This window comes from Trachemys scripta, chromosome 10 (genome assembly GCF_013100865.1).
Source record: "Trachemys scripta elegans isolate TJP31775 chromosome 10, CAS_Tse_1.0, whole genome shotgun sequence".
NCBI lineage: Eukaryota > Metazoa > Chordata > Testudines > Emydidae > Trachemys > Trachemys scripta.
The window spans coordinates 67,369,622-67,378,462 of record NC_048307.1 but is presented as its reverse complement, the minus strand read 5'-3'; the positions used below and the strand labels follow the sequence as shown (position 1 = coordinate 67,378,462).

At 45.3% G+C, this 8,841-nt stretch overlaps 1 long non-coding RNA gene and 1 other non-coding gene across 5 annotated transcripts; both read right to left on the bottom strand.

Annotated features, from left to right (window-relative positions):
- Positions 1–1,383: 1,383 nt before the first annotated feature.
- LOC117884205 lies at positions 1,384–8,792 on the bottom strand. 4 transcript variants are annotated; one of them, XR_004647514.1, is made up of 4 exons: positions 8,644–8,792; positions 6,550–6,969; positions 6,176–6,339; positions 1,384–2,699 (listed from the first exon to the last, which is right to left on the bottom strand). It is a non-coding gene; the product is annotated as an uncharacterized LOC117884205 (long non-coding RNA). The 4 variants fall into 4 exon arrangements; XR_004647515.1 differs by lacking the exon at positions 8,644–8,792 and adding an exon at positions 8,365–8,514; XR_004647516.1 differs by lacking the exon at positions 8,644–8,792 and adding an exon at positions 8,090–8,315.
- LOC117884574 lies at positions 5,202–5,331 on the bottom strand. Its single transcript, XR_004647595.1, has one exon.
- Positions 8,793–8,841: the final 49 nt, after the last annotated feature.

Here is an 8,841-nt window from a genome sequence, read left to right as displayed (position 1 = left end):
ACTCTAAAAGGCTAATTAATTAAAATGAGCAATTATCAACAGGAGAAAAAAAACTTTTGTAGTGAGAATGACAAGAAGGTGTGAGGATACTTAACATGGAGAAATAGATTCAATGTGTGTAATGGCTCAAGCCATTCCTAGTCTCTATTCAAGCCTAAATTGATGGTATCTAGTTTGCATATTAATTCAAGTTCAGCAGTTTCTCGTTGGAGTCTGTTTTTGAAGCTTTTCTGTTGCAAGATTGCCACCTTTAAGTCTGTTACTGCATGACCAGAGAGGTTCCATTCTATGCATCCGATGAAGTGGGCTGTAGCCCACGAAAGCTTATGCTCAAATAAATTTGTTAGTCTCTAAGGTCCTAAGTACTCCTACCCATGCTAACTCACTAAAATGTAGGCATGTAGCCAGGGTAGCACAGGCGGTGACTCAGGCTTGGCACCCAAGTACATACCCACCCAGATGGCCTGGGTATGTCGTGAGGTGGCTAGCCTGAGGCACCATCCATGCTACCCCCGCTACATCTATGCATGCTGGGAATCATACCTCCCAGCTCAAATGTAGAGGGACCCAGAGTGAGGATGGCAGTCTGCATTGCTTTTATGCACAAGGAACTCCAGTATCTTTTGACGATTATTTCTTACACAAAAGCAAGTGATTTCTATTCTTGTTTATGTTCGACAAAGAGCTAGGAAAGAGCTGTACAAAGATGACCAGAAAAGCAAAGGGCTTAATCACCACACAGTTGTCAGATGAAGCCAAACATGCTCATAATTTACACAAATACCATAAAGCTAATCTTAAAAGTATTTTGCAGCTGCATGAAGTCTATGAAACAAGATAATCAGATATGCCTCACTCTCACGTGAATCATCAGCTTTTGCCACTAAGTGAGGCCTTGGAAATAATCAACCATGCATTATACGCTCAGTCATTAAAGACATTTTATAAAATGCCCATGCTTCGCATTCAGTTTTTCAGCAAAACTGCAGACTAGGCTCTTCATGGCACTATGCTGCCTGCAAATAAAAGCCGCAGGCATCATTTTTAGCATGCACTACTTAGCCACACTCACGCCCTTAAATGCCAACTGTACTGCCACTCTCAAATCTATTCACACACACCTCACGACTGCAGCAAGGGGGAATAGAATCGAGGAGCTTGTCTTTGATGCTGTGCCCTTGGCGTGAGGGCTCCACAACCCAGGTTTGAAGTACTCTGACCCAACATTTGATTTCAGTTGCAATTTATTTGTTTGGACTTCACTTAGGAATAACTTTAAGGTACTGGAAGGCTTGCCATATTCCAGCTGTCAAGCCTGGAGAGATTCCGGCTTTAGGTAGCTTCACAAGTGCATCAAAGCTATTTACATGAAATCAAGAATAATTAGCTGAATGCAGTAATGCAGATTTATTTAGTATTCATATTACAAAATAATTGGTACGGCTTTACATACTAGAGGATGCTCCAAGAATGAACCAAGTCTGCAAAATGCACATTCCATAGGAATAAACACAGGCCTTGAAAAACTAGTTACCAGCATTACAGGAGTAAGAAACAATTGAGGTGGGTGCAGACAATTTAAGATGAAGGCAATGACTGCTGCTAGCTCCTCTCTGAAGATGTCTGGCAATACTAATCTATCGAGGCACGGCATCACTTTTTAGAGTTTATCCTAGCAACAATCCACAGATTCTAAGGTCAGAAGGGACCATTGTAATCATCTAATCTGACTTCCTGTCTAACACAGGCCGGAGAGTTTCACCCAGTAATTCTGGCACTGACCCAAATAACTTGCAGTTGGCCAAGAGCACGTAGTTTAAAAAGATGTCAAGGTCCAGATTCTTAGCTGGTGCAAACTGTCTTAGCTCCATTGACGTCAGAGCTATGACAATTTACACCAGCTGAGAATCTGTCCCTTAAATCTTGATTTAAAGACTTCAAGTGATGGGGTCTCCATCACATCCCTTGGTAAGTTGTTCCAATAGCTAATTACCCTTACTTAAAAATATGTGCATCATTTCCAGTTTGAATTTGTCCAGCTTCAACTTCCAGCCATTGGACCTTGTTATGCTCCTATCTGCCAAATTAAAGAGTCCTCTACAATCAGACATCTTCTCCCATGTTGAAGGAAAAACTAATCAAAATCTGGAAGGAGAAAAACAAAACAAAAAGACAACATAAGAGAAGTATTAAGATGACTGAGTAACCTTCTGAGGAGGCAACATTAACCATGTCACTTAAGGTCGAAGGGGAAGAAGCTTTCCCAAAATAGGCCTATTAAATGATTGCTGGCTTCCATCCAGACACAGGTGTTCTCCTTGACCTAGGCTCGAATGATGCCACTCACCACTAACAGCGTTACAGCCTAAAGAGTCTTTCATCCATATCTATATTCTTGCACCATCTGCGTATTCTTTAGTCCAGAACATATTCCAGCTGGTAAGCAGTCATCAGAGTCCATAGCACTTCCCTACCTCCCTGGGATGCAGTGAGGATACATCATTGTGAGGGGCTCAGATGGCTCTGACAATGGGGGCTTGTGGAAGTACCGTACCTAGGTCATTGTGTTGCTTGCTTTATGACTCTGCTGGACGGAGCAAGCCGGGTGGTTTACTACTGAATTGGGTGCGGAGCACAATAGGATTCTGTGTTCACTATAGGGGATGGCACATGACTGGCAAAGACAGCCACAGAAACATCTGAAAAAGAACAAATACACAACAATTAGCTACCAGGTTACAAACGACAGAAGAAATGAGCTTGCCGAGTTTTGCTTAATAAAAACGTCACTGGCTGGCTGTAGCCCAAGCATCTTTCTAGGGAATCCAAAGCTTGTTGCTTGCTTAAATATTTATAAAGCAGAAGAAGAGGCACAAGCAACCTGAGTTTTTTAAAACCAGCTGTCACTATGAGTAATCTTTAAACACAACCCTCAGTATTTAAGACACCATTTCCATTACAAGATCTATTGAGCCGTAGGAAGTTACATCAGCCCAGAGTTTTTGCACATGTGCTCACTGTAGAAGAGAAAGTTCAGTGCATCTTTACACAAGATAACGAGGGCCCACCCCACTACAGACTGAAACCTGCATTTGAAAATAATGGATGAGGTTCCTACTGGAGCTAGAATGGGTTTTTACTTGTTGGTCTGCTGTGGAGCTGCCATGGTTAACAACACTGCCATATGGGTTTATTTGATAGAAGAATGGTATTGTTAGAACATTTGCTTAATTATTGATTTAAGTGCCTGAGCCATTCCTTTGGGCAGGAAGATTATTTGAATGAAGCAAAACCAATTCTCCCCTCTGGACTGGCTAATGAAAATTTGGCTCACTGTCAGAGTAGCTCATGTAAAAGGACAGCAGCAAATTTAAAACAAGCCACGCTTCTCTCTGAAAATGGCTTGCTCACTTCTGTTACACCACCACCCAAGACTAATATCTCCTGAGCTCCGTCGGTATTTTCTTTATGTCCTCAGTTTACTCTGTGCATTTGACAGCACAAAACCAAATTCCTCCTCACACAAGCGCAGCACTGTGCCCTTCCTGTTTAGAGGATGATGCAGGCCCCCTGCACAGGCTAGGTTCAACTTACATTCCCGGTAATATAGCAGGAAGGAATTGCCAGAGCGTACGACCACCCCAGCTCTTCTCACCTCTGGCTTGCCCCAGATCCACCCCAGAATGTCCCTGGACTGGGAACTTCTTCCAGGAAAGCCCAGAGGCTCCTGTGCTGGTGCTGTTTACCAGGGGCAAGAGGTACAGCCCCTTTGGGCAAACACAGCTGCTGCAAAAGACTGTAAGACAACACTGACGGTGACCCTTTGTGGCTATGTCACTGTATACTCAGCTTCCCCTTTTGGTTCATGAGGGGGTCTCTGCAGAGCAAGAGGGGAGGAAAAAACCCATTTTGATAAGCAGGAAAATGATGGTAAGGCCACAAACCCTGGCAGGAGGCTGAGAAGCAGGGATAATACCCAAGCCAGTCCTTTATTCTTTAATTGACTAGATTACAAGCTTCTTGTAATTGCTAAAGAGCACGCTGGATTCATTCTCTCTTTAAATGCTATAAATGCTCTGTTGAGCACATGACTCTTTCTGTGCTGGTATTTGGGCTAAATCTGTGTTAGGATTTTAAGAGAATGTCAAAATAATTTTTACCTTTTAGATTTTTCTTCACTGTTCTTCACAGGGATATTTTACTCTATTACTCTAGAATGACAAGGATGTGAACAACAATATGGGATCAGGTTACTGAGAACGCATATGGATAACCAACGGATGGAGGGGGAATCTCTTTTCTAAAATCTATCCCCTGAAGTGGCTCAATTTTTTTTTTTCCTAATAGCGCCTCCTCATCATTGTAATGTGAATACTTCACGCATATTAACGAATTTACCCTCAAACTACCGTCCATGGTAAGGAAAGACCAACCCCATTTTGCAGATGGGAAAACCGAGACACACAGAGGTCCTAGGCACTACAATAAAACAAATAATAATAATAAGTTCCAGCATCATACAGGGAATCTATGGCAGAGCAGGGGATTGAATCCAGATCTCATGAATCTCAGAACAGTGCCTTAACTGCAAGAGTCTCCTTCCTCCCTGATCAAACACACTAAGGCTCTAGGTATTTTTGCCACCAATGGTACCAAATATCTACAGTAACTGTCCACTGCTAATTCAAAGCACCAGTACACAGTGTCACCACTTGAGGGCATCAAATGATGCTGTTTTAAAAGACTGCATTTTGTGGACACGCAGCATGAATCTACTAGCTGCAGAGCTGAAAAGTCCAAGAGACAGTCACTAAGCAAGGGCCACTAAGGAAACACAATTACAGCTTGCATCTGGTTAACATAATCTTTTTTTCCATCCCATTTCTATCACCATGCAGTCAGAAGAGGAGCCTGGAACTCCTCTAGGGCTCTAGGATGCTACAAGCAAACAAATCCAGGTTACACAAGATACAAAAGGCCAATAGTGCGAATTTAACAACATTCGATGTGACAGGCTTAAAACACAATGCCACCAGTGAGAAGGGTTGAAAGGTAAATGGAATTTTAAAATTCCTTCCGTTTTAACAAGATAATTACTTCTTACAGACTCACACAAGGGCATTTTCTTTACAATACTTGATTTTTAACTTGGCAGCATCCCTTTAAACTGCCATAAGAATTTCCAAAACAAAGTGAATAGTGACTGTTGGTAGCTTAAGTAGGTCCTGACCCATCTCAGAGACAGGCCCTGTTCTTCTACCGTTTGATTTAGGAGGATAGTATCAGTAGAGTCAATTTGACTTCACTGGCTCTACTTTCTTGGTCCTCCAGGTGAACATCAGTAAGAAACTCCTCATAGCAGATCCAGGAATTGAATCCAGCTCTCCTGCATCAGAGTCCAGTGCCGTAACTCACTTGGCTTCCTCACTCCCCTTGGGAGCAGTTGCTTAATCCTCCTTTTTTTTATTAAAGGATTAATAGGTTTGAAGCCCATAGGGATTTTTATACTCACCCTATTTTAGGCACTTGATCAATAATGTTTAGCACTGATAACCATATTACAGTATTATGCTTTGAAGATACATATTAAAATAGATATAAAATGTGCAGAAGGTACCACAGTAATGGAACAAACTCTTATTTAATATTCAGATTTAACCCATAGTCTGCATCCCACTGAGAGCTGACCACATAATTTTCACTGGTTTCAAGGTCATTGGAGAGGCCCTGTCTACACAGACGTTTCTGCCCTCTTACAGCTGCATTAACACTAGCGTAGCTCCAATGGTGCTAGAAAGAGTGTACATAGGGCTCAGGTGTTTTCTCCACTGCATCACCAACACATGCTGTAGGAGTTACAGCCATGGTTATGGTAGTGAAAACACCACTGGCCAGTTTATACTAGTGCACTGCATTGCTACCACGAGTGGAGCTGGAATGGAGCTAGTCCTTTAGCATGAGAGTTTCACAAAAACCTGTGTAGACACAAGGCTTAGTCTTAGTGTGAACTGTAAAATCTGAGACGGTGCAGTGACGGCTGCATGGACACCAAGCCAGTCTGAGCTTCCCCTTGACACAGCTTTGGTCTTTATAAGTGCTTCTCAGGACCAATGCACCCCCAACAGTAAGAACCCAGTAGACAACATGAAGAATGATTGGCTCCTGCAGTGCTTACCTTTCCAATTTGAAAAAACACTGAGGTTAGAGAAGCGTCTATGCTAGCTGGCAAGAGGCCCAGTGAAGCCACTGCTGGAAGCAATGCAGAGGCACTGAAGTGACAGAAGGGATTTCTCCAGTGTGTCTACAAGTCATGCTGGCAGATCCCATCAATTGATGCACCTAGAATGAATGTACACAATGAAGACAGACAGTTACAAATAAGAAGGTATTCTGAGTCTTATACAGCAAACTTAATCACACACAGCCCCTTTACCACACAAGAGGGTGCTAGAGACTGAGCAGCAGTCACCATCTGCCTTGAGGGCTAGCTAAATGCAGTTTTATTGCTGTTAAAAGGTCAAACCTTTAAGCACAATTAATTTTACTTACAAAGCATGGTTCTTTTTCAAACTCTTCTTCTACGGTGGTAGATCGCCAGGTGCAGAATTGCTGGGGTGCAGGCCCCATCCATGCCTCTTCCTTCCCCTAATCTGTCCATAATTCACTTCTGCCTTGGAACATCCCTTGTGCCCAGGGTTGCTGTGGAGGCAGCACAAAGCTGATGGTGCTGGCTCTGCACCAGCACAGGGGCACCTGCACAGAGGATATTCCCTGGGCGACCCCTTATGGCATTTCCATTGCAACATCAATGGAGAGAGCCCAGAATTTTTACTGCGTTGCTGTGCGCCTGCCATTATTTTCCGGTGGACCTTCCCCAGGTGACAGAAGTTGCTCGGCAGAAGATTCAAGGCTGCTTCTCATCATCACCATCTTTAAGGTCATTTTATTTCTGGCCAGTTTCAGTCATGCCTAAGAAAAACACACACTTTTTATGTTGTTTTTTGATAGAAAGAAGTTAAAAAAAAAAAATCTTCGCCAAATTTATTTTTCCTTGTTCCAAGATAAGGCAGTAATTACTGCAATGATCCTCTCTGTGCCTTACTGCACTATTAATTTTCTACTAAAATTAGCACAAAATGTTTCCTATGATCAGTTTATGTCCATGTTGCTGAGCCTATCACCACAATTAAACCCACTCCATGCTTGATAAATCCTACATATTTTTGTTATGGATAGGCCATCACATGGACAAAGAGATCATGCCAACTCTGCAGAGTTAAGGCAGATGCTCGTGACATAAGGTAACATTTTCTGTGACTTAGGAGCCTAAGTCTGACTGAAAGTCAATGAGACTCAAGTTCCCAAATGACATCTGAAAATAGGAATTAGGCACCTAAGTCACTTAAGCACTTATCAAAATTATACTCTCTGGCTGGAACACACAATTCCTTAAACATGCACCTTTAATAGCACAAATAGAACTACCTATTAGAATATAGATGCGCCTATGCATGCTAGATAGCCATACACTGGCATTATCAGACTTGTGGTGAAGTCTTTTCATTGACTATTTCAAAACTTAAAAAATCCCCCCCACATTTCTGGTTGTGTACATAACTTAATTCATACCCTAACTCAAGAGAGCGTCAGCCTTTGTAATCTGTAATCTGCAGCCAGACTGACTCAAACAGTAACACAGATTCTCACTTTCACACTGCACTTTTCACTGAGATTCCAGGCTAGTCTCTCCAGGAGTCACAGTCCAGGAGGCCCCCAGGATTCTGAGCTGCTATACCAATGCGCCCACCTTTACTATGTCCAGCGTCCAATGATGGGAAATTCTAGGGAAAAAAACCCTAGCAAAGACAAGGCTTGTGCGTCACTGTGAAACTAAGAGCAGGTATTAAAAAAAGAGAGACAAGACCCCATGAAAGCGGCACACAGAATTGCCACAAGCGAGGTAGATTTCCCATCTCCTTAGGAATTATCTACACCTTCAAATGAACCATTTCAAGGGACCACCTCATGCAATAGTGCCCTGACCGCTGCTAGAACACAACACAAGCAAGTTATAAACGTGCTACTGAACCATGTGCAGCCACGTGTGGGCCAGGCTGAAACACGCCACTCCCATGGCGACCACACAAGGCAAGAAGTTCCCGTTACACCACTGCCGAGCTGGAGCGGTCCGGGTGCTCCGCCAGCCGGCGGCGGCCTCCTGGCTCATACAGCGACGGGGCCGCTGCTCTCCAGCGGATAAAATACCAGCGACCTAAATCCCTGCCCAGAGGTGGGGCCACCCTTTCACCCCCATCGGGGTCTATCTCCGGGGCAGCCTCCCAGCCGGCCCCTTCCTCCCCGTACCTAGATCCCGCCCGGCCTCGGGCCTGTGCCGAGATGCGGGAGCCCGGGGCCCGAGGCGAGGCCTTGGGGCAGCTGCTTAGCCGGCCGCGGGGCTGCGCAGAGCGGGAGGCCCCGGGCGGGGGGGGTCCCGAGCCATCGGCATCGCCACGGGCGCCCAGCGGGGCTGTCCCGCTCGCGGCTCCTGGGCCGGGGCGGAGCCACTCAGCACCAGAGCCCGTCGCTGCTGCCGGCCGGCGGCTGGGGAGCCGCTGGCGGGAGGAGGGCCGCGGGGGCACTTACAGCGCCCGGCTCCGCTCGCTCTCCCACGCGCGGCCGGTTGCAAAGGCGCCGCCCGCTGCAGCGACTTCCTGCTTCCGCCCGCCGGGCCTAGCGCGCTGGGGCCCGGCCCTCGCGTAGCCACCGGGCAGCCGCCTCCCTCCAGCAGCGGCGGAGGCGGAGCGCAGGTGGGAGCTGCACGCGGCTGCTCCCCGGGGTGGG